At 38.2% G+C, this 26,990-nt stretch overlaps 2 non-coding genes across 2 annotated transcripts; one reads left to right on the top strand and one right to left on the bottom strand.

Moving 5' to 3' along the window:
- The first annotated feature begins 14,851 nt into the window (after nucleotides 1–14,851).
- On the top strand, nucleotides 14,852–14,923 carry TRNAH-GUG (transfer RNA histidin (anticodon GUG)). The gene has a single exon. It is a non-coding gene; the product is annotated as a tRNA-His (tRNA).
- A 6,066-nt stretch (nucleotides 14,924–20,989) lies between these two features.
- Nucleotides 20,990–21,061, bottom strand: TRNAH-GUG (transfer RNA histidin (anticodon GUG)). Its single transcript has one exon. It is a non-coding gene; the product is annotated as a tRNA-His (tRNA).
- Between the last annotated feature and the right edge of the window lie 5,929 nt (nucleotides 21,062–26,990).

Here is a 26,990-nt window from a genome sequence, read left to right as displayed (position 1 = left end):
ATAAATGGGTGAAACTAGCACTGTAATTGTGGAAGAACTTTGTGGTTATTTGCGTCCTATTTTGCTGATGCACAAGGGACTTTTCTTTGAATGCACAAGCAATAATGTGTTCATAAATCCTTCTATATGTCAGAAGGAGAATAGACTTCATTGTTTGCAGGATCTCATTATGATTACTTTTCAGCTTCTAAAAATGTTGTAATAGTTTCCAGGACCAGAATTTATGGTATTCAAAATGTTGAGAGAAAATAGGCTTAATTGAAAAGCTTGTTCCTCAATCTTTCCAAATGTTCCTCATCTATGCTCTTTTTTTTTGACTGAGACCCCCGAAAAGTGGTAGTGCCATGTGCAGCAGATTGCTAAATATTTTACTTTTCCTATTAAAAGTTAAGAGTGCACACACACATAAATGCAAACAGCCTTTACTGAAAAACGTGTAAGGGGTGCTTTACATTAAGATCAGGCAGGAATATCTAACTAAGGACAAAAAGACCTATCTGTTACAGACTGCTTCAGTTCTGAGCTGACAATAGGAAAGCTACTGTCACTATTTTACTTCCTGTACAGCAGAAACAGAATTAAAAATTGGTTAAAAATCTCAAAGAGGAAATTATCTGTGAAACATCAAAAGTGAAGGCAATGAGCTTTTTTCCATATGATGCTGGAGCGGGAGGTGGATTTCAAACAATTATGGGATATCTGAATTCCTACTATGTGCACCATAACTGGCATAATATACTTATTTTCCCATGTTAAAAAGAACACACTGAATTTTCTACATCAGATTTTGATGGAATGATAAAATCTATTCTCCTAACAAAGCCTAGCATGTTTCAAACAGAACTTTCCATAACTTTGAAAAATCCTCTGCTTGTGTGTTCTTTTATTACATTCTCAAAGAAACAATCTCACCTGCCTGTCACAGGAATAAATTGTGAAAAAGTTAGAGGCTGTCCATACTATCTAGAGCAGAAGAAATGTAAATACAGAAAGAGCAAAACCCATGGCTAGTGTCATGCAGTGCCACCTGCACCTGAAGCCGTGAATTGTAAGTAATATTTCAGTGAGGAGGCAGAGACTCAGTGTTTCTGCTGGTGGAGCATTGATGTAGAATGGTTCTTAATAAAAACTCGTAGAATTGTCTTAACCAGACACAAAACAGAGGGAATATTAGTCATGTTTATTGTTTCAAAGTATACTCACTCAAGATACAGGAAAGTGAACTTTTGTGATACAAGCTCTGATTCAGCAGACAAGTGCAGTTAATGTGAGGTGCAGTCCAGGATGGATTGAGAAACATAGACCAGTAGCCTTGGGCCCTGGAACTCTGTGCTGAATAGCTTTTCTCACCTTTGTGTGTTAGGCAAAGGCAGTTTCAGAAATAGCATACAGGTCTCTTTGTTAGGAGGTTATGCAAAACAGGCCTATGTAGAAATTTTTGAGATACAAAAAGGATGGAGTTAGGAAAGCCCATACTTAGCAAGGGTTGATATGATCAAGGCACATGACAAGCAGCAATAAGGGGTTCTATAGAAAAGTCTAAGACTCCCAGTGACATCTTTGCCTTGATTTTTCACTGATTGTGTTTTTCTTTGGGTGTCCTATGTCCCCAAGCCTATTATCAAGTCCTTGGGGAATGAAACACTACCCAGGGTAGGAGAGAGTGGTATTAAGGACTGCTTAAGCTGGCTGGACATAAACAACTCCATGGGACTAGACAGAATGCGCCTCAGGACGTTGTGGGAACTGGCTGATGTTCTTCCGACACACTGCACAATCTTCAAATTATCATGGTGTTTCAGAGAGAGGCTTCTGATGATGTGAGAATGGTAAATAATACACAGCCTTGTTCAAAAGGGTCAAGGAAGTGGGTCCAGGGAATATCAGGCTGGGCAGCCTCACGTTAGGTCCATGGTAAGATTACAAAGCAAATCTTCTGGGAAGCCACGTCCAGATGACTGAAGGAGAATAAAGTGGTTGGGAGCATGTACAATGTCCTTAGCAATGACAACTGACACTCAGCCAGCTAGACTGCCTTCTGTAATATCCCATGCAGACAAGAGGAGAGCAGTTGATAGTGTTTTCCTCAGTACAATGAGGCTTTCAGAGCAATCTGCTGTAGTTATTTACAGCCAGATATAGATATTACAGACAAACCATACAGTAGGTGGAAAAGTTTCTGGATGGCCAGGCTCATAAGGTAATGATCAGCATTATGAAATCTGCTGTTGGGTACTTGTGACATTGTGCAGGAATCAGTCATGGACTAGGAAGTGTTTAAAGTAATATTTTGTTTGCAAATTTTGTAATTATGGATCTTTTGATTCTGAATAAAAAGCAAAATTTTCTAGCTTTCAGACTCTTTAAGAAACTGAATCCAAGTATATGCTGTGACTTTTTACTTTCCTGGCCTTCCTAAAATGTTTTTCCTTTGTTTGATACTGGTTCTTGGGTTAGAATTGTCAGTCTGTTGAGACAAGATTGTTCATATTATGCTATTGCCAGATGTAATAAGGGAAGTACCTTACTACACATGAGAAGAAATGCCTATTGCCAACATATTATCACTTTGCCGTTCTTTACCTTGGCTGTCCTAATTCCAAACTGTCCTGGGAGGTACCCTGCATTAGCTGTAGCGCCTTTTCTGTGGTGGCAGTAAAAATTACTTTAGAGTTAAAAAAGCCCTGGCTCTGATCTGCCTAATTCTGGTGACAGGTTGCCTGGTGGACACACACACACAAAAATAAATCCAGTAGAAGATATGGCAGTGTTTCTACTGGGACTTCCCCCATCTAATGCTGTCATTGAAAATATTTCATTTAAAAACCCACAGTAGAAGTATCTGGATTCAGCATATCCATAATGTTGCTCCTCTGTGGCATTAAAAGGCATGCCCCCTTCATAGATGAGTTGTGTTTTCTCTCTCCATGAGCAAACGCTCCTGTTGATATTTTTCCCGTGGTCAGAGCAGAGATATGTCATGAACAATGAAGCTGTGGCCTAAACAGTCTCCTTCTTTATGCAGGAGAAGGCTCAGGGGGAATCTTATCAATGTATATGAATACCTGGGAAGAACATGTTCAGAAGATGCAGCCAGGCTCTTTCTGGTGGTGCCCAGTGGCAAGACAAGAAGCAATGGGCAAAACTTTTTGTTGTGATTTGACAGGAAGAAGTGGAAGGTAACATGCAAATGGAAACATATAGCTATGAATAAACACACTACTCTCCTGTAACCATGTAACCAAGCAAAGGGTTCCTGCAGTTATATGAAAAGACAGTTTTGTTCTTTTTTCAGTATATGCATATTATGGGTCAAAATTTAAATCTCATTAATAAAACCCCAAAATGTCTAGTTATGTAACAATCTGTGATTAGATTGCTACAAAAATCATGGGAGAGGAGTGAGATTGCAGTGGGATTTATGAAAACCATTTCCCAGAGGGTATAATGTTAAATGTGCAAAATAATACCATTTAATATGGAACATGCTGTCTGTCTGTTTTGGAGAAAAGCTAGTATTTCCAAGAGAGCTTTCTAGGCTTAATTGGTCACAGTTCCTGGTAAGGACAGAATGTTACAATCATCTATGAAACTTTGGAACAGAAACATGTCACACATATTAGAAGTTTCTCAGTTCATACACATCAGTTAGCATATGCTGAGTCCAGGGACAGCAATGATCCAAAGGACAAACATTTTTTAAAGCAGGCACATTTTGTGATAACTGATTTTTGGTTTGCACCAAACTTTGAAAATTGCAGTGTCATTTAATGCAATTATTTTGATTTTCATGGCTTTTTTTTTCCTTAAGCAACTGTTGGAGACTGAGGATTATATAATAATAAAAAGCACGTAATTATAACAATCAAATTATATTTATAACCATATAATTATAATAAATATATATTATATGATAAAACTGTGATGATATTACCATAGAATCATAGAATGGTCTCTGCTGGAAGGGGACCTTAATGATTATCTAGTTCCAACCCCCCTGTCATGGGCAGGAGCACCATCCATTAGACCGGGTGCTCCAAGTTGAATCCAACCTGACCTTGAATATTTCCAGGAATAGGGCCTCCACAACTACTCTAGACAAACTGCTCCAGTGTCTCACCACCCTCACAGCGAAGGCTTTCTTCCTAGTATCGAATCTAACACTATTCTATTTTAGTATGAAGCAATTAAATCAATAATCTCATAATTCATTAAGAAAAGAACATCCCAAAGTATAGTTGTATATTTTTTCTCTCTTTTTGAGCAGCCCCCAGAAATGTGTTTTCTTGGTGTCTTGATGGTTTCGTATAAAATCTCATGATTTCTGAACAGCACTCAGGATTTTGAGAGGGCTCAGAAATTTTTCTGCTGTCATGGAAAAGAGATGTGAGGTACAGCAAGCACTTAAGCCCTTCAGGGCTGAAAGAGGAATAATAAAATTTCCTTTACTATTAAAAATCTTAGTTTCTTTTGACAGTAAGGAGTGACTTTCTAATGACTAGTGAAAAAAACTGGTCTCAAGAAAGGCCTCTTTGTCCTTTGGACCCAGTAATCTTTATCAGTGCTCTAACACTCATTGCAGATAATATTTTCACATATTTTCCTTTAAGTGGTGCTTTTAACAAGATAGATGAATAAGAAAATCCACTGCCTTAAAATGAATGGCAAAGCCCCAGTCACGGTCCAGCCCTCATCCACAGGACCTAGGCAGATTCCTATTCTTTTCTGCAGATTCAGCAGTGGGAGCTTCTTTTACCCAGAAAAAATTGCTAAATTGAAATAGCAAGTTGTTTAAATTTTGGGGAAAGAAAACATTGTATAACCACATGAAAAAAGTCAAAACTATATGAAACAAGTTAGTAAGTCTTAACAGAAAAATAATCTGGAAAGGTTTTCATGCACAATTGTGATCTAGTAATAGAACACAAAAAAACCCCAAAACAAAACAAATAAACAACCAACAAACAAAATCCATGATCTGTGTTTAACTGTAATAATATTTCTGTGGTGCTACACTTTGAGTCAAAGTGAAGTCTAAAATCATGATGAATTCTGTCATTTCAATCATAGTAAAAATGTATGTCATGACAAGCACGGCAGTTTCCTCTTTCTGCTTGTACTTATTAATTGTATAGGGCAATAGCATCACAGAAAAACTATCAAACTGTATTGGTTAATACATAGGAAGGCTTTAAACACTTCTAGCCAATTATCATTTTTCAGAATGTTGTTGGGGATTTGAGTTTGAGCCATATTTTGATCTTATATGTGCTGCTGTTAAAATGATACACCTGTTGTGTATAATTTGTTTCATGTATTTGTTTTATGTATTTGTTTCATCTAAGATTTGAAAAGCATCTTTCTATCAGCCATGATCATTTACTTTCTTGTCTTGATTTTACAGATATTAAAAATACTGTTGTCTGGTGTACAGATGTGAAAAATAAGGATTCATAGTTAGATGTCTTGCTGAGGACTGGTAGAGAACAGAGAAGAGAATTCAGATATCTGGCCTCTATTTGATTTGCTCTCCCCACAAAATACCACAGAAACGAATGCACTGTAGACTGAGGACATCAATAGTGTGATGCAAAATGAGGGAAGATAAGGTCATGTTTGGTAAACATTTCTTAGTATTGGTTATTACAGAAGAAGTGATTAACTGTCTCTGGCTTACATTAACCTTTTCAGGTTATATCCATTCAAGACAGCTCATATAATTATTTTTTGGTAATTACTTGATTGCATGAATATCAGAATCCTATAGCTGTAATTGCTATTAATGCATCCTAAACGGAGTTCTTTAATTATGCTTAGGAATATATCTGATTTTGAAATTACACTGACATATCATTTATATTATTAATATCTCAATATCATAGGCAATGTACTATCTCTTCTGAGAAAGAGAGATACGCTAATATTAAGAAATTACATTCTCACAGTGCATTTGAGAGTCAATTTACAAGTGTGTCCTAGTTTTGGCCAGGACAGGGAGGTTTATTCCATACCATCTTACACCACTGCCAGGGGAGGGAGCAAGGTTCTCGCTGTCCTCAGAGAAGGGTGAAAAATAGTGGCATTGTCTGCCATTGTTCATTGTCTTTAGGTTCATGGTGAGCATTTTTGCATTTGAATCACCCTCTTTTCCATGTTTTTCTTATTAATACTGTTGTTGTTACTATTTATTTTTTATGTCATTGTTTACCATAAATTGTTCTTATCTCAACCCATAATCTTCACCTTTTGTACCTCCAAATCTTAACTCCATCCTGCTAGAGTGGCAAGAGGAAGGAGAAAGGGAGAGTGAATGAGCAGCGAGCAGAAGCAGAGTCTGGTTTGGGAGAGTCTTGGTGGGGGCACTGGATAGGGAAGTACCATTCCTAAATCACAACAAGGTGAGAAACCTAATTATCTGTAGATTTAATGATATGCCTACTGTTGTCAGCTGATGCAAACCTGTGGCCAATTTTCCTAGTCCCTTTCATGTTGCTGACAGGTGAGGTATCAGCCATTCTAGCACAACTTAGCTAGGTTAGTATTTATTGTTCTCTGCCAACATTCTCCAAAATCAGAAGTGTTTATATCTCACTCATTATTTGCCTTTCATACCATGAAAGATGTTTAGGGAAGATGTGTCATCCTGAGGGCCTGCTTAAACAATGAACATGAGGCTGGTTATGCCAGTAGTTGTGAACTGGTTGTGATCTCTGATAAAAGTAGATTTTTTAAGCAAATAACAGAGAAGAAATGGCAGCAGTAAACCCAGTTCAATTGCAAATAGAACAGGATATGAAACTGCAATCACTTTACAGCCCCAAACCTTACAAAAGCTGTTTCTTCATCACCTATTTAAGACTATTCTGATGTACATCAAAAAGGGAAAGATAGGAACATGGTGAGAATATTTGGCAAACAGCACTCCTGCTTACAGAGAAAACCTTGGGTCACTTTCCTTTTGGCACCACATACAAGTATTTTCTTTTTTGTTTTTTCCAAAAGCTATCTATTAAAGGCAGATTTTCAATGAAAAAAATCAGATCATATCAATGAAAATCTGAATTCTTCAAATATTTAAAATGTAGACATAACTAGTTAAATCACTATGAAATAACCATACTCTACTTGCAGGATCAATATAATAAGCACTGTAAAGATTTTAATAGTTTTTAGTTCATTTCTGAGATTCAGTTCATAACATTATCCAATTCCTAGACTGACTATTGTCCTGATAATAATCTAACATTTTGTTATTTCACAGATATAAATTGACCAATTGTTTGAGTTTTCTAAAAGTAGGTATTGTGTAAAAATATTCAAGCATCTCTCTCAGGCCATTCAAATGCAGAGAAAGGGGTCATGAATTAGATTTCTGAAGGAAGTCAGAAATTTGACATTATTGTGCCTGTTCCTTCTGAGCTCTTGCTAGCTGAACCTTTATTACCAAAAAATATATGTTTATACTCTTTATTACCAAAAAAATATAATGCTTATACTCTGCAGCTTTGGAGCCTAAAAAAACATCCTGAATAGGAGATCTTAATCACTTTTAGCTGCATGAAGCATCTTAAATAAGATAATTGAGGATTTTTTAAAACAATTTATGTGTGGGGTTTGGTAGAAACTTTTTAGTTTATTCACTTTTTTTACATTCAGCAGATAAAATAAAAGACCATATCATGGAGTGTAATATCTTTCTAACTTTAGGACTGAAAACACTACAAAGTTCTGCCACCTCCAGAGTTTCAAGGGCCTCTATTAGAAGTGACTCTTTTTGTCATCCCCTGAGCAGCACTTTCCTTATTTCAAATAGCATATTCAATATTCAATAATTAGCACAACAAAATCTGACTATAATCATCTGAACATCCTTATTTTAATGCTAACTAACATAATAATTTTTAAAGTCTTACCAAGAATAGAAAATACATTTATGTAGGGTTTATAGTTCAGATTGTTGAGCTGGTGATTTGGGCAGCTCTTACCACACCCAACATAAGGGTCACAACTGAATTCAGAAAAGCTATCCCCAGAAATATAAAATGGTACATTAAAAAAAAAACCAACAAAAATTACAGTATCATTTCATTCCAAACCAAAAAGTCTCACAGAAGCAGGAAAAGCACTAGCATGTTTGTAGTAGACATCTCACAGTTGCCAGTGGGATGATATCGAAAGGGAAATGAATTTGAGTTCTCATGGGCACACTGGTACACTGCTGTAATCTCATTGACTAATAGTATTTTACTAGCCTGATGCTTTAGATTTTGTTGTCAGCATTACACAGAACGAACTTGTGATATATTTATAATATACCATCCACTATGCTCATGAGGTTGTTTAAAAAAATTTTAAGTCTGAAGCAAACATCGAAAACAGATGAGGAAAGAGTTTTTAACAGCCAAACAACAGCAAGAGTAGTCCTGTATAGATTACATACGAGGATGGGAATATAGGATATTATGAGCAGCTCTCTGGTGATACCAAGGTCACCTTTCCTTGGAAAAAAAAAAGTGGTAACAGGGGTGGCAATATCCCTAAAAAGGCTCAGAGAAGAAACCTGAAAGCATCTGCATAGAAGGTGAAGCATTTCAAGCAAAATGTTACAAAGATTTGGTCAATTTACACAACAGTTCAGATGATTGACCTGCCTATGGACCATCTTGTCTAAGTCTCTTATTACTTGTGTTGTGACATGATTATACACTGGAAAGCATGACCTACAGGCAGCAGCTGAAAGACAAAAGAAATCTGTGTGAATTCCTTTAGGAATTGGTAGATTTTCTATTTGTTTGTTTGCTTCCTGCAACAGCAATGAGCACAATCTGACAGCTGAAGATAAATGCTTATCCATAGCAGCAAAATTTGGAAAGTTGCTCCAGCCACAGGTGCTATGAGCTGATGACAGAAGGCAAAGGTGACTGTCATCGTATGTATATACCTTTAGGACAGCATAGCAAGACCCCCTGGCAGAGATTGGTATTTTTTCTGATCCATGCAATTCTGATGTTTGCTAGGAATGGCAATATATTGCTAGAAGGGTTATACTATGCTGTTAATGACTATTCATGTATTAGAGGAATTAAGCAACTAGCCATAATGATGAAGATTTCAGGAAACCAACAAAGTGTTTTGAACTGAAGAAGCACAGCACTTGAGATGCACAAAACAGGAAAACAAGCCAATCATGTTTACTGGTTGATGCTAAAGGGGACAATGTGCCTAGACCCAGGTGAAATTACAAGGTGTTTGGCTATAGAATTGTGACTGAAAGGCCATTTCATGCTTTGTTACATAAGTCTGTTGATGGACATCTTTGTATTGGAACATGCGAGGAAAACCTGTTTATTTCCAAGAAGAAAAGCTCAACCTTATTAGAAAATACTGTAGGTTTCATATGCACTTTGTTTTATGAAAACTGATCTTCCGAGAGTCTTCCGATGTATTTTCAAACAATTTTTCTTTTTGTTAACAATCAATTAAAAAAATGGTTTTGAAATCCTTTTCCTGTTTTGAAAGATACTCAGGTACCATCCATTATCAGATTCAATATGATTATGGGATTGAAATGATCTGATTAATATTGCCTTGTAATACTTGGTCTGAAGTTTTTGCCAATCCTGTGCACAAGATTTGTGTGTAACACAAATTGTGTTTTTGTCTCATGATTATCCTTTCAAAGAACAAGCTGTAAATCAAGTTAAATGTGGCTTTTGTAAAATTTTTCTCACTATTGCTAGAGTTATCATAGAACCATAGAACAGTCTGGGTTGGAAGGGACCTAAAAGATCATCTAATTCCAACCCCTCTGCCATGGGCAGGAGCACCTTCCACTAGACCAGGTTGCTCCAAATGCTGTCCAGCATGGCCTTGAACATTTCCAGAATGAGAATGGGGCATCTATAACTTCTCTGAGCAACCTGTTCCAGTGCCTCACCACACCTACATGCTTTTGTCTTTGTTGCAGGCTCCCTTTGGGTATTGGACAGCCACAATTAGGTGCCTATGAAGCCTCCTCTTTCCTGGCTGAACAAACCCAATTCTCTCAGCCTTTCCTCAAAGGAGAGCTGCTCTGATGGAAAAGTCTCTTCTGAATAGGTGCAGTACAGTACTGTCTGCACAGCCAAGCAATCAACATTTGCTTGGCTCCTCTGCACTGTAAGACCCAAAAGTCAGAATTTTGCAAGTGGGTCTTTATTGTTCATTTAAAATGGTGGTCTTGACTGTAGCTATCTATGCATCTACATCAATTATGAGTTCAAAAGGTAGTATTTCAAACCAGAAATCTCCTAACAGTCTGTTCTGGTCAGACATGCTCATTACAGAGGGATATATCACCTCTGAACTGCTTTAGAGTCAGAACAGCCTTCAAAAATAATAATAAAAAATAATAAAACTAATACTGGTCATGAGTTAAGACAGTTTTTGGCATATGTGTGCCAGACAGACTGAAACAGCTGGATGTGATTGGTGTTAGCTTTCACTATATACCCTTATTCCCCTCTGGTTTCTTTTGAGCTTCATGTGAATCGTGTTTCTGCACCAGAACTCCAACTCAACAGAGTCACAGGATGTTTTATGGATTTCCTCAGGATCACATATGTCTAATGTGCCACACAGGTTTACTTAAAGGTAGGTTTATCATCCAGTGTATTGTTTAGACACTAAAAAATTCATGTCTAACTAAAAAACACTCACTAGCTTTTACATTAAGACAGTACTGATATAAGATGAGAAATTAATTTAAAATGATTTTAAATTGCGAGATGTTCATCATCAACCTCAGGCTTTGATAAAGAATAAAAAAAACTTTATTGGAAAAGGCGCTAATGCACGTCAAAACCAAATATTTTTGTTGTCTAATGTTACATTGCATACATACCCTAAGTATTCTGTAGTCTGCATTGGATTCTCATATAATGTTCCACACTTAACCGCTCAGACAACTAAAAAATAAGTGTCATAAGAGGCTAAATTTTTATGTTTTGCATAGTTGCAGAGATAATACTATGTTGCAAGCTTTTAGTTTAACCACAAAAACTTTTCAGATTAATTTAGTGATACCTTGTCATTAGCACGATTGGAAAGAAACTCAGTTTATCAAAGAGTTTACTTTGGAGCATGCATCCCATAGGGAGGTTCACTTATTTTTTCTCAGAAAAATGCACAAACATTTGAGTTTGCTAAGATGCTCTTCTGCATCCTTAGCATGGCCCAGGAAGAAGCCTCTTACTCTGGGGCAATTTTACTGGAAGTTATGTTACTCTTTAGGTCTTCAATAACATGTATCCATGGGATCCTTTACATTGATGTAATTCCACAGGAGCAGAACTTCAATCCAGTGAAAATTTAAGTCATGATACACAAGGAAAGAAAGGTAACATAAAGTGAAGATGGGTGACAGGATGAGGGGATTTTACCAGCAGCAGCAGCAAAATCTGAACTGTAGCAGTAACATTTCCGGCAATATTGAAAACTGTATTACAGATGACTCCGTAGATGCCTTGGGGCAGAGGTCTGCTCTACCACTGTGAGTTAGAGAGCTTATCCACCTGAATGGTCTTGCTACCCCGTGACAGCCACACACTGAACAAAAAAAAGATGACATGACTTTAGTTCAAATCTACTTGAGTCTGAGTTTTGCCTTATTCTAGAACCCTCTTCCTTGATGTTGCCATTGCTTGCTCTAATGTAATGCAACCTTACAACCTATGAGAACAGCTAAATTTCTTCTGATTCTGCTACCAAGTTAGGCCCAACCACTGGACCTTGGATCATTTTTAAATGGAAGCACGGGAAACAAAATGTGACAGGATTGTTTCAGGATTCATACCTGCTGGTGTTCAATACCATTAGGTCAAGATTCTGAATTTCCAAGTGAATCAATGTCTCACCTAAATTTCAGCAACTGCAGCCAATTAAAGGAACTAACATGCTATTAAACCAGAGAATCTCCAGAGGCTCATGCTTTGTATTCAGACATGCTGACACAGTCTAATGTGACAGGTTGTTCCCTTGACGCCAACAGCAACGAGTCATGTTTAACAGCTACAAATGCACAAGATGAGTCAAAGGCAGAAGCTTTGATTCATACTTGCTAGCATTGCAAGCATGCTTTTCAGTTTCAAATGAGTAAAACTCATACTGTTTCTTGAATGACACTCAGTACCATGCAATTACTAGCTCTGCATTGGGGTTTCTGACAATAATACAGCTCATTTTCAACAAAAGAGAAGTACTAAGGAGTGAAGCAACAGCAAGAGATTACTGTGCTGCAAGTAGGCCTTAAATATGAAATGGATAGGAATTTTATCTACATGAAACCATGCACAAGTATTACAGATGTAAAAGTCTTTCAAGTAACACAAAATCTTGCAAAGAATTGCAACTAAAGCTTTGCGCACACACTTGGGTGCAGAAACATGGCTTTGTTCATTGATAAAATAATCAACTATTTAGTGAATTTGACCTTTGAATCAAATCCAGAACTGCAAACACTGGGACAGAATAAAAGCCTATAAATGGAACTAATTTGCAGCATAATTGTGAATATTCCTATTGTTATTCTAGCACATACAACCAGGTACATTGGGTGAAGTTATTAAAAAAAAAAAAAAAGAAAACAAGAAAAAAAGCATGGTCTGAATACAGTGGTAAACTGACATATTTTTATTTATTTGCAGCTACTAGATAGCCAATTCCTTTTCTCATAACCACATGGAATTTGCCTGAAACAATGTAGTCTACATTCATCCACCTTGGCAAAATGAGAAGCTGGAAAATTCCAGAAAATCTTGCTGATCTATACATTTAAACATTCATATCCACGACCTGGTAACTCTAACTCCCAGGAAAAATATAGCACATGAATTTGCTGGGCAAGATTCATGTTATAAGACCTTTGTCAATTCTGAAAACATAGAAGAAAACATTTTAATTTCTCCTAAATATTTTTGTACCAAGATGCTAAATATCTAGCTATTGCTTGCTTCTCTGGCTCACACAGACTTCGTGGATTTTGATAGGAAAGATTGTCAAGCTTTCAGTATCCTATTTCTTGCCACTCACGAACTCCCTCTGCTCAACTGCCTGTGCTGTTAAGTACAGACATACATTACAGGAATGTTAAAAAAAAATATTTGCAAGCACTGCCATTTGATTTCTGGTTAACAAGTTTAGGTTGCTCTTCTTGTTGGTTTTCTTCCCTTTCCTGAGGATCAGAGTCCTTGAGGATGGCTGGCCCCTCTGGAAATCTCTAGTACAACAGTGGCTTCAGCAGGGTCAGCCCCAGCTAATTGCCGAAGACCATGTCCAGTCAGGTTTGAAGACCTCAAGGAACGAAACCCCACAACATCTCTGGGAAATTGGTGTTCAACTACTGTCATAGCAAATAAGTTTTTCTTATATTTAAAAATAATTTCCTTTTTTTTCAATTTGTGCTCATCACATTCTGTCCTATCACTGCATATAACAGATAGAAGCCTGGCTCCAACATCTTTACCCTCCCATCAGATATCTATGCACATTGGTAAATTCCCCCCTCTAAGCCTTCTCTCCTTGAGTGTAAAAAGTCCCAGCTCTACTGTCCAAGCTGAAGCTGCAAGCCCTTCATCATTTTTGCAGTTCTTCAGGGTACTCACCCCAGTATGTTCATGTCTCTCTTGTACCCAAGAGCCCAGCACTGGACACACCACCCAGCTGTGTCTCACCAGTGCTGAGGACAGAGAGAGGGTAACCTCTCTTGACCTGTTGTAATGTTCTGCTTGATGCAGCCAAGGGTGGCTTTTGGTCGTTTTTGCCACAAGGGCACACTGCTGGCTCATGGTCAGCTTGGTGTCCATCAGGATTCCCAGGCCATTCTCTGTCAGGCTGCTCTCCTGTTGGTTAGCCCAGCATGTGCACGTGCATGAGGCTGTTCACCCCTGGCTGCCAGGTTTGGCACTTTCACTTGTCAAGTTTCGTGGAGTTCCTGTTAGCCCATTTATCCATCCTGATGAGGTCCATTGGGATGGCAGCACAACCATCTGGTGTATCCACCAATTCTTTCCACTTTTTTAACTAATTAACAAAATTGTGAAGATACTTGGTGTTATCAGTCTTTGCTTGTTATCACTGTCAGACACAGAATTAAAATGTGAGACTAAATGGCAGATATGAGATCTTTAATAAGTCAATTATTAGAATAACTTTACTAAGAACACTTCTGTTTTGAAACATTAACTCTCAAGCCTGAACAGAAATCCTTCTTTAATGACTCACTGTCATCAACATTTGTTATTTTACTAGATTTGATATTTTTCTGCCATGTCTGCTCAAAATCTGTCACAATGTGCCAGTTTGCTGTGACAGTCCAGTGGCTGGTACTATGTGCTATGGCTATGGCAACTTTGGTTCAAATCTGGCTTCCTGCAGGAGGGGAACATGTGTTTTCATGCTTCCTTTTCAACAGCTTTTAAAATAATTATGTAACTTTGAATGTCCTTTCACCAGGTTTTTTTCCCCATTGCTTCCAAAAACAGAAAGAAAATTCACAGACCAAAATTACTGCACGTTTGAAGATAGATATTGGCCAAACAGAAGGCAGCGGAAGGTTTCATCAACAGACTGCAGCTGCCAAAAGGAGCAGTATTATTTTTGTGCCACCATAGCGCTCGTACGTGTGTTTGGCACGCATTCTGCCGGCAGCGCGGCTCTGGGCGCAGGGACGCGCGGCGCTCCCGCGGTGGCAGTGCCCGCCGGGAGGGTGGCCGCCGGTGCCACGCTACAGCCAGCCCACGCTAGGTGGCAATGCTCGCGCGGCTCTGCGACGGGGACAGAGCACACTGCGCAGCGCACCTGCCCTCGACAGCCTGCCGTGATCGTATAGTGGTTAGTACTCTGCGTTGTGGCCGCAGCAACCTCGGTTCAAATCCGAGTCACGGCACGGCGGCAGCGGAGCTGTTTTGTCCTGGTGTTTGGGGCCTTGGTGCTGGCGACACAGCACCGGGGAGGTGACACCCGCGCAACCCTCACTCTGCACTAACTGCAGAAACGACCTCATTGTCTGAGGCACAGGAAAAACAGGCGAGAGAAAGCAGTAGATGCACAATAAAAAGGTTCGTGTAGCCCATTGCTACCGCATAAGGTGGTTGGCACTCTGCACGGTAAGTTTTTTGTCTCCTTTTGTGTGATTTCAAGAACACACAGATGTTGTGGTACTAATGTTGTCTGAGACAACATTTTCTCTGATCTCACACAGTCAGTTTTTTAACAAATGTCCTTGCGCTGTCCCAGCAAATACTGATTTCTTTCTATGATCTGTCCCCAGAGATTACTCACCACAAAAGAAAACTCCTGAAGAATTTTTCCAGAAAGAGCAGCAAAGAAGGCATTTAATTACATGAGAATAATTTCTTTACTATGAGGCCTTATAGTGTCTTTACTCCAAGAATTATGCATTTATGAGATGAATGAGTAGCAGCAAACGGAAGGCACCCGGTGTAGGTCTAAAATTTGATAAAAGAGAAGCAAGTCACTGCTGAAAGTGCTGTGGCGTCTTGTGGGGGGGACAGCATGATACAACTAAGAGGATTCTGCCACAAGAGGGGAAAATGGTCTCGTAAGATTCTCTGTTTAACAAAACATTGATTCTTCCTGCCTATACTGCATGGTGGGCATTTCTGTCTATTAAGGCAGGGGTGCTACGGACCAACGCTTTTCCAGGGTGGGAATGGTGAGGTAGGGAAGCTGGATGAAAGGCACAAGGGAAGAAATTTTGAAGAAACTCGCTGAAGTGCCTACTGTTATCATTTTGTATACTGACTGAACTGTGTGGCAACACATTACTAGTTTGTTATTAATAGAATATGCTAAAAAAATTAACTTAGATTATGTAACCAATTATAATCTTATTATTAGGCAGTTACACATCCTGATGACTGAAGTAAAAACTCATTTTGACCAAATGAATTCTTCATACTGAAGCACATGACCTGACTACAAGAAAAAGGAAGAAACAGGTTGAAAAAGGAGGAAGCAACAAATACTAATTTATGGCAAATGGATTTATGTTTCTAACAGTTAAGGCCAGATTCTCAAAAGTTTTCATTACTGAAGACAGTGTATGTCCTTCTGAGGTCAAACATTATTCAGGTAACCAGGCACAGGCTTCACAACTCTTGGCAAACTTCCTCCAGGTGTCTGTCCAGGGCTAAATAAGGAAGCAAGACTATCTTGAAGCTATTAAGGTGAAAAGAGATTGCTTTTAAAGCAGAGCTCACATAACTGTGAAGATCAGCAGGGAATATTTAATTCCATTAAACCCATATATTAGTAAACAAAAATAAGAACAACCTTATGGGGAAGCAAAGCTGGTGAATCAAACACAAATATCTTTCTAGAAATTACATTTTTGTCTTTCTGGAATACTTAATATTTCTACTATTGGGCATTCTACAGTTCTTTCACAATCATTTTTCAGTCAAGCTCAGCTCTTGAGCAAAAAAAAAACCCCAACAACGTAGCCTTCAAAACATGTTTCCAAAGAGATTTTTCTATAATATGTAATTTTCTTACTGTTGTTTTAGCTAAATTATTCAGACTTTGCTTTCTCAAGTCTAACAGTAAAATACCAATGTATCCCATGTGGTTTTAATATAGATGTCTTCATGGCTGTCTCATAAAGAAGTTTTCTTCTCTGTGCCAATACGAAGGTCAGTACACCTTCTTGCCTTCAGGTGCATGGTGAATAATAGCAATAGTGCAGGTCCCACTATAAGCATGCCAGATTTTTCTAAAGAGTTTAGATACAATTATGGAGAGTAGAATCAGAGGTTTGCAGCTCATATTAGAGAACAACATCAGGAAAAAAGAGGAGCATAATCTGAGGAGCATGGAAGTAAGAGATCTAAACTTGGAACTCAAGAATCCACAAGAAAGAAATTACCAGAAGAACTGGGGGAGCTGTGTTGTTGGCTCCATGCACAGCTCATGGGTGCAAGAGGCACACAGGTGCTGGTTTAGCAGCACTGAGATGCTGATTATGTTAACATTGCAGACTGTGTTATAAAAGAAATTTTTTGCTAATTAGCATAAAATATCAAAACTATACTCTCTTAAAGATTTTTTAAAGCACTATGTTTTGAGATCACTTTGCATGGAGGCTTTTTTGTGGCAAAGGAATTCTTTTGGAAGGAGTAGCACAAAGTGTCATCTCCTGAGTTGTATTTGGTGCAGAGAAAACACACACAGCATTTCTGTATAAAAGAGTGGAGGAAAAAGATGTAAAGGATTAAGCACAAGAATTAATTTCATGAAGCTTTGTGAAAGAGATATTTCTCAGATACATTTGAATCTGAATGAAAGAGCTGATCTTTTTTCTCTGAAATTTTAAATCAAGAGGTCACATCTATAAAGTTCTTTGAATAAAATAAAATGAGAACTTGGAATTTTAAGATGAAAACACAGAAGAAATGAATACCAGAAAAAAGTGAAACATAAACCATTAGTTAGATAGTTTTGGAGACGTTCTGTGGGTTTGGGCTTGTGCTGAGTATATGATGAAGAAGTAAAACCAGGCCCTACTCAGTAGTTTGAATCATAGTGTAAAAGATTGTAGGATTCAAATCTGAGCTAAAGGTTAACTCAAAGTGGTACAAGTCAAAAGCTACAAAAATTGAACAGCAGTCTGCACATGTTCTGGTGCAGCTCTCTCCAGTGCTGCAGCTGCTGGTGCATTGTGAATAAGAAGCAGTCTTACTTCAAGACCAGGACATGCTTTCTTTCAAGAAACACCAAAGACAGATTATGAGAACAGAACTGCAACATCAGACATTGTTTATGTAGTTCTGTTTACACATCAGGCTCAGGAATCTCTCTGTCTGCCAAATTTTTCCCAATTACTACCCATTTTGCAACAATAGCCTGTAAACTCAGAGCTGAATTTCCAGAGGTAAAGTCATCCCACCTGTGAAGTGAATTCCTGGCATTCTTTGCTAAAGCACAACAAGGTATTTAAGCTTTCAGAAGTTCTTTTTACCAGATATTTCCTTTCAAAGGGTCTACTTGACCACAGCTTTTTGAAAGGATTTCAGAGGGGACCTATAAAAGTTTTAATATGAGCTGCACTCCTGTAAAGAGAATGAAAAAAACAGAATTAATTTGATTTGATGACGGCAGATTTAAAACAGCCACTGCCTTCTATCCTGCTCAACACCCAATATGGACATCAGACAGGATACAACCAACTCTGCTGCACTCCTGAAAAATGAAGGAAGAATAACAGATACCTACAGTAGACTATATTAATGTCTCAAAAGTTTTTCAAGACTTTCTGTTCCTTGTTGCCTTTTTAAAAACTAGGTGTCTTTCTCCATAACTTAAAAAGTCTAGCAGTTTTAGCCCTAATCAACAGCTATTAAAATGCAATAACAAGAAAGAAGTCTCTCCCCAAGAACTTGATGAAACATCATATTAGTTTTTAGTTTCAGTGCCAAGAAGCAAATTAGTTGTGCTGGGATTTTGGAGATAGACACCTCCATGTCCTACAGATTTTATATTTCATGCAGAATGAGCCATGCTTGAGAACAATAGTGAGGGCACAATTACATGGGAGAGCTGCAAAGAAAGGCATGTGCTCTTTTCTTCTGCCTTGTTTTTAAACTCCTGTTCTTTCCATGCTTGCTTTCAGATTGCTGCATAAAGGTAGAGAAGGCTGCTGAAGTGAACACTTCTCCCTGGCCTCCAGATTGTTCTTAGACAAAAAAAAAATTCGGAACTTCAGACATAGATTTATGTAAACCTGTTCTTTTTTGCATATATTATTATTATTGGACCATGGTTTCCAGCTGGAATAGTGTTACATGGGCGTGTCTGCTAGACATGAAGACACACATATTCAGGAATGTACAGGCAATTCTTTGTTCAATTCAAGGTTCAAAATCATTTCCAGGATTACCTCTTTATGTTTCCTAGTCTGCAATGCTGTTATCCTTGGAAACTCTTTTGTACTAAAGTTTTTGTTTTCTTTCTCTCTAATGGGGAGGAAAAATTGATAAATATTTTCTCAGTAAATAGAATACTGGGAGCAATCTGCACTTTTATATTCCTGCATGTTTATATTCCAAAATGAAGCTGGCTTTTAATTTTTACTTTCTTGTGAGAAGAATAAATAACTGCAGGGGGAAGTGGTAAGAAAGTGATTATCTGATTACACCATTCTTGATCTCACTTTATAGTGTGACCATTGAGCTTGCAACCAAATATTGGTATCCCTGCCCAAAAAGCCAAACTGAATAACCACTCTTTCCAGTCATTCATCATAAAATAAGAATAAATTTTTTTAAAAGGGCTCTTGGAATTTGTCTACTGTCCTATTGAAATTCTCCAAAATCATCAATATTAATATAACTAGCAATAAGGTAATATTTAGTTGAACACTGGATACAGAGAAGTCAGTTCCAGGGAGGTTGAGGTCAAGCAGGGGTGAACTTTGAGTGCTTTGGCAGCCTCAGGATGATGCATTAGCAGAGCAATATATTTGGTGTTGTAACTTTTTAATTTCTTTTTTAGGACTTAAATCACTAGGATTCTTTAAAGACTACGTGCACCTGTGATGAGTTAATTGGTATTTCTGGATTTCATAAAATCTAAGACAGCAGATGACATTTCTGAAAGCATACAGCAGGGATAGAGTATGAAAGATCATCCTGGTCTCTTTCATGCTAGTGCATATTTCTAAATTGCTTTCTTTTGGGAAATCAGCCACATCTGTCTCATCAATTAGACCAAGAGTTCACAAACTAATTGCTCTGACATGCTCCTAAAGGCTGAATTATATTTAGACATGAAATCTGAGGCCAATCAGAAGACTACTCAAAGATATTTTGAAAAACACAACAGAAAGAGGTCTCATGAACCTGAGGAAGGTCATAACAGGCCAGGGATCACTAGCCAACTACACCAAAACTGGCTAAGCCCACAGCCTCCAAAGGTGATGTGCCCTCCCAGGTTTCCAGGCATGCAGGGCTCTGATTTTTCCTGACAGTGGTGCTAAGAAAGGTTTGTTTCACGTCCTCACTCACTAGGATGGTAAGGAACTTTCCGGCTTCCCTGGAGAGAGAGAAAGGCACCTGTCATTCACATGGTGAAGCAGCTGGCATGTTGCATGAATCTTGAGTCTGTCTGGGCCTCTTGGAGATGTTATCCATTATAAGGGGGCTGATGTCCTATCAGACGCAGCAGTCAAAGAAGAGCAGAGCTTGCTCTTGAATCAACTCCATATCAAATTAAAGGACCAACTACCAGAAACTCAATATAGTAGCACACAAATTATCTGATTAACTCATAATAATGATGTTTTATCAATTAGATTATTACCAGTTATGTAATTTTGTTTGTTTGTTTATTGCACAAACTGCTGTTAGTTACCACAACCAATTTACTAAATCGAAATGGTAATTTTAGAAGTCTACATGCTGAGAATCTGAGCTCATACTATTCAGTGAAACAGGACAGTGAAATTACACACTGTTCCTACTACAAAAACAAAAAGAATCAACAGACAAGTGATGGTTTCTCTTATTTGTCACCAGCAAAGGCCTTCTGCTAGCAGCACTTCAGGCCTAGGTAAGCAGGATTTCCACACATACCACTATCATATTTCCAAGCAATTCAGGCTGATTGTTTTATTAGCATGAGAAAGCAGGAAAGATCAAAACCAAAGAGGCTTCACGGCTCAGTCCAGACATTATGTAGCTGTAATGAGTAGAAATTCCATGGTAACTATGAGACTACATTTATCAAAATATCCATAAAAAATTAAATTTAAAAAATCCCTCTTGGCAACAGGACTTCTGAATTAATACCCATGCTACATATTCTTTTAGAAAAACATTCTTGTAAAAGTTACAGGGCTTCTAATAGCTTTCTCATCTTAGTCTTAGACATCACAAATAGATTACTTTTGGTATGGAATCTGTAATTATATCTCTTCAAAAGATACATCATCCCTTGCCGTGACTCGGATTTGAACCGAGGTTGCTGCGGCCACAACGCAGAGTACTAACCACTATACGATCACGGCAAGACATCAAAAAACTCAAATTTAAAGGGAGAATTTTTTCCCTGGTGCTCTTTAAAATGCTGTATAAATGGTGCCACCTGCAGTTTACACTGAGTGTTAGCAGCAGCTTGCTCTAAACTTCTTATGATTCATTACTGTCATCTCAAAATTGCTTCCAGACTTATTTTTTCTTGCTCTTAATCATCCATGCTTATCAGGATTACCTAAAAAAAGTCTCTGGATAGTTACACTATATCTTCCCTTGCTCCTTAAAATTTTTTTCAGATCGATTTTTTTCCTATTTTATCAGTAGTGGGGAAGGCAAAGCCATGACAACAGAAAAGTCTGACAGTGTATGTACAGATTTAAGCAAACGATCAAAATCTATTTAATTGAAAATCACATTTGATTAGTTGAACCAGGTATGACTGATTCTGGTGTAAATGTTTGTATTGATGGACATCATCTTAGCTCTCCCATAAGCATAGAATATGAAACACACCTTCTCCAGAATTTACATTACTTCTGTGAAAGAATATGGTCAAATGCACCAGATGAAGTCTGAGGGGAGTAAGCCCTTTTCTTCTATGAATGGAGACCATCAATTAGTGTAATACTGAAGCTGAGGTTCTGAGTTCCATCTGCCCTTTTATAGATATTCAGAGACAAGATGACTGCAAACAACATTCAAATAGGGAGAACAGTAAAAAAATTACTAGTTATTTCAAATGAAAGTGCCAGCAGAAATAAAGCCGTACCACATAAAGAAAGATTATAATGAGGAAAAAGAATAATGGGCAAACTCTAGGGTACTCAAGTCCTGTCCAGAAAATGCAGCCTGCTTTTCTTTGTGCTCACCCTCTCCACAGTTATATTCATTATTTTAATAAAAATGTTGTCTGCTTAAAATTAAATTAAAACTATTAAAATGTTATTTTAATAAAAATGTTGTCTGCTTAAGAGCCTTGGAGAGCACAGTAGTACCACAACTGCAGTAGTACCAGTCCCACTGAATCTCTGAAAAAGGAGAAAGACTTACAAAAAAACACACTAAAGTGTAATATACAAGGTCATTAATACACCTTCAGCATGTCTCTGTGTGGATTTACTCTGAATGGAGGTCTGCACAGTGAGATAATTCATACGTGGACTGTGCAAAAGAAACATCAGGCTGGGACTTTAAAGTGCAAACTTACTAAACAGACTCTACTCTGCTCTGCCTGAGGAGCAGAGGCTGTCACTGCCTCGGTCTTAGGGTAAAACACAAGGGTACCTCTTGCATGCACACGGAAGAGATCCACTCTGCCACTGGAGCTGCAGGAGGGAAGGAGAAAGTATCTTTTTCTGGTGGTTGGTGGGGGCACTCGGAGCAAAAATGTGCTCTAGTGGTCGTTTGGACTGTTGTAAAGCCTTCCCTGATAGCTTAGTGTGACCAGAATAGCATTTTTCTTTCAGGGGTCAGCATACCCTTCCACAGGGTGGGAAAATGGCATTGCTCAACATCATGGAGGTGAACAAACCTGGGGAAAAATGTGGTTCAGTACTATCTTCGCTGAAGCTTCTTGTTATTACAGACCTGTGAAAGTAGAGTTCTCAGAATAGTTACTGCATTTCCATATGTAGAGCTTTAAATAACTTCAGGTTTTCTAATTTCAGATTTTGTTGTTGCTGGGTACCTGTCCTGAAGTAACAAACAACTTGGGTTTTGGTTGAGCTCCTCAGAACATATAGATTTCTCCTAAGGACAGAAGTCAAGTAAATGTTACAGATGTAGGTTTTTGTCCATGGCATCCCCCTCCAAAGCAAGGGCATTAAGTTAAAATTACGGCAGGACTCCTCGGGCTCCTTTATAGAGTGATAATCAGGAGATGATGGAGATTTTAAATGTGGTTGGTCTTACATATCACCAATAAAATATTTGTAGCTGTGATGAGACAGGCTTCTTGCAAACTCTGGAATTTGTATTGAACCACTATAATGTCACCTCCCTTTGCAGTCATATAGGAGTGCTTTATTGTTGCAGCAGTGAAACTGATTTTCTAGATTCCTCTCAAAAAATATCATGCAGTTCTTTTAAATCTGGGCATCAGAGAACTGACAACAGCAAGAAAACCCCACTTCTATTTCCATCTTATTGTACAACTGTTATCTAATTCATTTTTTGCAAAGTTTGAATCACTTGATGCACTGTTTTTTATGTCAGATCTATATACACATGAGAATGTATACAATAATTACATTCTTAAACCTTTAAGATCAGTACACAAATTTTTGACATGCTAAGCAGTAACCACTGGGTAACAAATGGTAATTTCATGACTATTTTGGGCTGTACAAGTGAAAAAGTCCCTTTTAGTACTGTTTTTAAATATTATAAAGAGAATTCTACAGGCATTTTCTGTGTTTGATGGTTTGTTCACAGATTTCTTCAAGCAAGAAAGCCCATCCCCACACACATGCACATGAATGATTTGTCTCACTAAAAAAAATTAGAACAGAATTTATTACCGGCCGAAAAAAATTGGCTTAAGGCCCTGTGTCACTAAAAACATAAAAGACTAAAATTTTTTTGATGCAGCAATAATAAGGAGATTCTATGAAAGTTAGCATTTGTAGGAGGCACAATCATCACCCAGATCACAGAAGCTTCTTGGAAGAATTGATGCACTGCTGGAGTTCTGATGTTGTCTAGACAGACACATCCTTGTAGGGGAAGGTGAATGCCATGGTATAGCCACTTGTTAGTTTTCATTGCAGAGTTAATTTACCCAATATTTACAGTTCCCATCATCACTGACTGTATTTGTTTAATGAACATGAAAGAAGGGAAGAAATAAAGTTATATTTAAGTATTGCAAACCATTCAGACTAGCAACTGGAGGCCTTTTCTGCTTCTTTGAATAGACTCCATGATTTAAACAGTCTAAAGTCATAGTGTTGTGTATACAGACAGTTCTGATTGGCCGTACTTCACTGTTGCAAGGAACAGGTTTGGGTTTTTTTGTTGCTAAATGCATGCATGGCATTCAAACAGCTCCTGCTCAAATGATTGCTGACTGCCTTTGGTTCAACGTTTTCACCACCAACACTCCATGTGTGCTTACCAGCCTCTCAGCATGGACTGAGAGTGAGCCAGCTTCCTGAAGGCAGGATGTGCTCCCCTTCTTTGACCCACAGGGAACAGGTCTGCATGATCTTTGCAGAGCCCTTTGTACTTCATGAGTACCACCTGTCACTCAGCAATATTGCATCCCCTGCGTTGCAGGGGCAGCTTTCACCTGAGTCCAGCTTTCACCCCACAATAAAGCATGGGCATTAAAACCATTAAAGGGTGTACAGGGAGTGGGGGAGAATACCATCCATGCCTCCAGGAAAGGATGGACCTACTCCTCTTTCTTCTAAAAGGGCTGTCATTTTGCTGAGCATAGGACAGAGAGACCGAGTATGTGCAGGCAGTTTAGATTTTTACTGTAACAACATTATAAAGAAATATAGAAGAGTTTCCTGTTGTGTGTGTGTTTGCCATTTGGCTACAATACCTTTCTTAAGCAGATTTTGCATAGAACTTCACTTTAATCTGTTTATAGATGGAAAATAAAATTAATGCCCGTTAGAAGTAAGCCCTGGGCTGAAAAGACTCTTTGGCAATTCATTAGACAGCTCTGCCATCAGCAAATAGTCTTCTCTTTTCTTCTATTAATATTATTTCTGTTAGTAGGGCAACCACTCTTTTTTTCCATGTGACCTCCTACACTAAAAGTCCTAGTACCTAAGAGTCACCTTGAGATTCCTATTCTTTTTAGAATTCAAATACATACATGGTACAATGCTTTGCTTTTCCTCTGGGCACTCCCATAATCAGTCAAAAAAGTAAAAAAAGACTATGGAAGTGTCTATTATTTTCCCTTAATCAAGGGAAATAATGTAGCTTACGTTTGTGAACAAATTGCTCCCTCTTATAATGTTTTGTTTTTCTTTTCTATTGTTTTCTCTGCCTGCAGCTTTCAAGTTTCCTTTTGGTAGCTAGAGGCCTGGAGTGAATAAAATTATTCAAGCATTCTTCCACCAGAACTCTATCTGCTTACAGAAACAGAAAATTCTCAAAGCCAGTCTGGCTACTCCTACAACCATGTATATTTAAATATAGACATTTATGGCACAGAGGAAGAAAATGACATGTCTAAAATCTTCAAAGTAACAGAAGCATTACTTAATTCCCACCACAGTTGTGCAATAAGCCTTACAGCACAACTCCCATGTCAATGACGAGAAAACTGTAGTCAGCTGCAAATCACCCCACTTTGCACAAGCTGCAGCGAGCAGCATGCTGAGGTCAGTATTCTAAAAAGCAGATGCACCTCTGCTCCTGATCAGCAAACTTCCAAAGTCTAAATAGTAAGTGGAATTTCCTACCCTGTTGTCCAGTGCTCTTGGTATGCAGTCCAAACCTGCACTGGCATTTCATTCTGCCTGTTTCTGGTACGAGTGAACATGTCATATGTTGTTCCTTCACTTTCTAATTTTTCTCTTTTTGCAAAATTCTCCAACTTACTTAATATTCATGTAGATATTCATTCCTACAGGTGAAGAACTTATGGGTGGGAATTTTTTTCTTAAGTGATTCTTGCTCTTTAAAATTTTTGCATACTATTCAAGGAAAATATGTAAATCAAATTGGATTATAAAGATGTGCACTGTGGCTTTGGCTTACCTGAGGTGCAACATGCACTAGTACTGATCTCTCTCCAATTTCAGCACTGAATCTGCAACCTGTCCTTGAGGGTGAAGGGCTAGTATCCTGGGAGAGGAGAAAAATTTCCCTGTGCCTCAAGACATAGACGGAGAATAGGAAAGGTTTCAGGATGTTCTGTTACTGTCAAACACATGTTCTTTTAAACTCTAATAGGACAAAAGCACAACTTCCCATTTAACATCTGTTGTTAGAAAATTAGTTGAGTTATATCCAAGGGAAGGGTTTTGTATACATAATGTTCTTAATATTTTTTTTTTTACTGTAACACAACAAAGCACTTTCATCTAAAGCCAGGAGACAACCATGTGTATCCAAACAGTTGCAAACCACACAACAGGGAGGATGACTGTTAGGCAGTTTTATAATTTGTTCAGCACCATGCTCTCTCTCCTGATGAAGAAAAAGAGGATATGCCTTTTTAAGCTAGTGTTTGCCAGTCCTTTTCAGTGTGCTGCATTTTAACTTGTTTTCAGTGGTTTCAGCTTTCTACATATCAGCACTTTCTGTACACATACTCTCGCATGATAGGCAAATCTGGAAAAACTACCCAGAGAAGAGCTAAGAAATAAATCACATCCATATTGAGCTCAGACTTTTGTAAGTATCAAAGGACAAAAGAAATTCCTTACAAGGAGATTACTATAAGCAAGGCAATCAAACCCACAATAGTGAACTAAGGTCTCATATATGATAAAGGTCTATACATGAGACCTTTTCTTAGAGCAAACATGTCTTGATAACAGTTTTCAGCTAAATATTCAGTAGCAGAGCAGGTATTTGATCACTCTATGTTTATTGTGAGTTCTTCCTAGAAGAGTATGAAGAGATAAAACACTAGCCTTTTTGTACTCCTGTGGGATCAGAACAGACACAGTCCATATCCTCCTGTCAGTCTGGGACGTCAGGCCTTTGGCTCTTATATCTAAGGAGGTATTCCAGGGACAAGCTTCATAAGCTCTGAGATACATTGATCATTAATGGCTTTTATCTCTAGCCTCCTCATAAAATGAGGGTGGCAGAGAAAATTGCCTCTTGTTTCCACAAGCAGAAGCAGCAGAACCAAAGCGTTATGCATCTTCAGCTATAAGTAGTTGTAAATCTTAGCTTGTCAGATTTTCAGGGCACTGTCAGTGCTGATGAGGAGCACATGGCTCCTCCAAGACTTGAGGGTATATATCAATCTCAAAAGTCTTTTTC

The sequence above is a fragment of the Lichenostomus cassidix genome, chromosome Z (genome assembly GCF_008360975.1).
Source record: "Lichenostomus cassidix isolate B80296 chromosome Z, HeHo_3.0, whole genome shotgun sequence".
Lineage (NCBI taxonomy): Eukaryota > Metazoa > Chordata > Aves > Passeriformes > Meliphagidae > Lichenostomus > Lichenostomus cassidix.
Note: the sequence above shows the minus strand (reverse complement) of the source record. Positions and strands in the feature narration are given on the sequence as shown.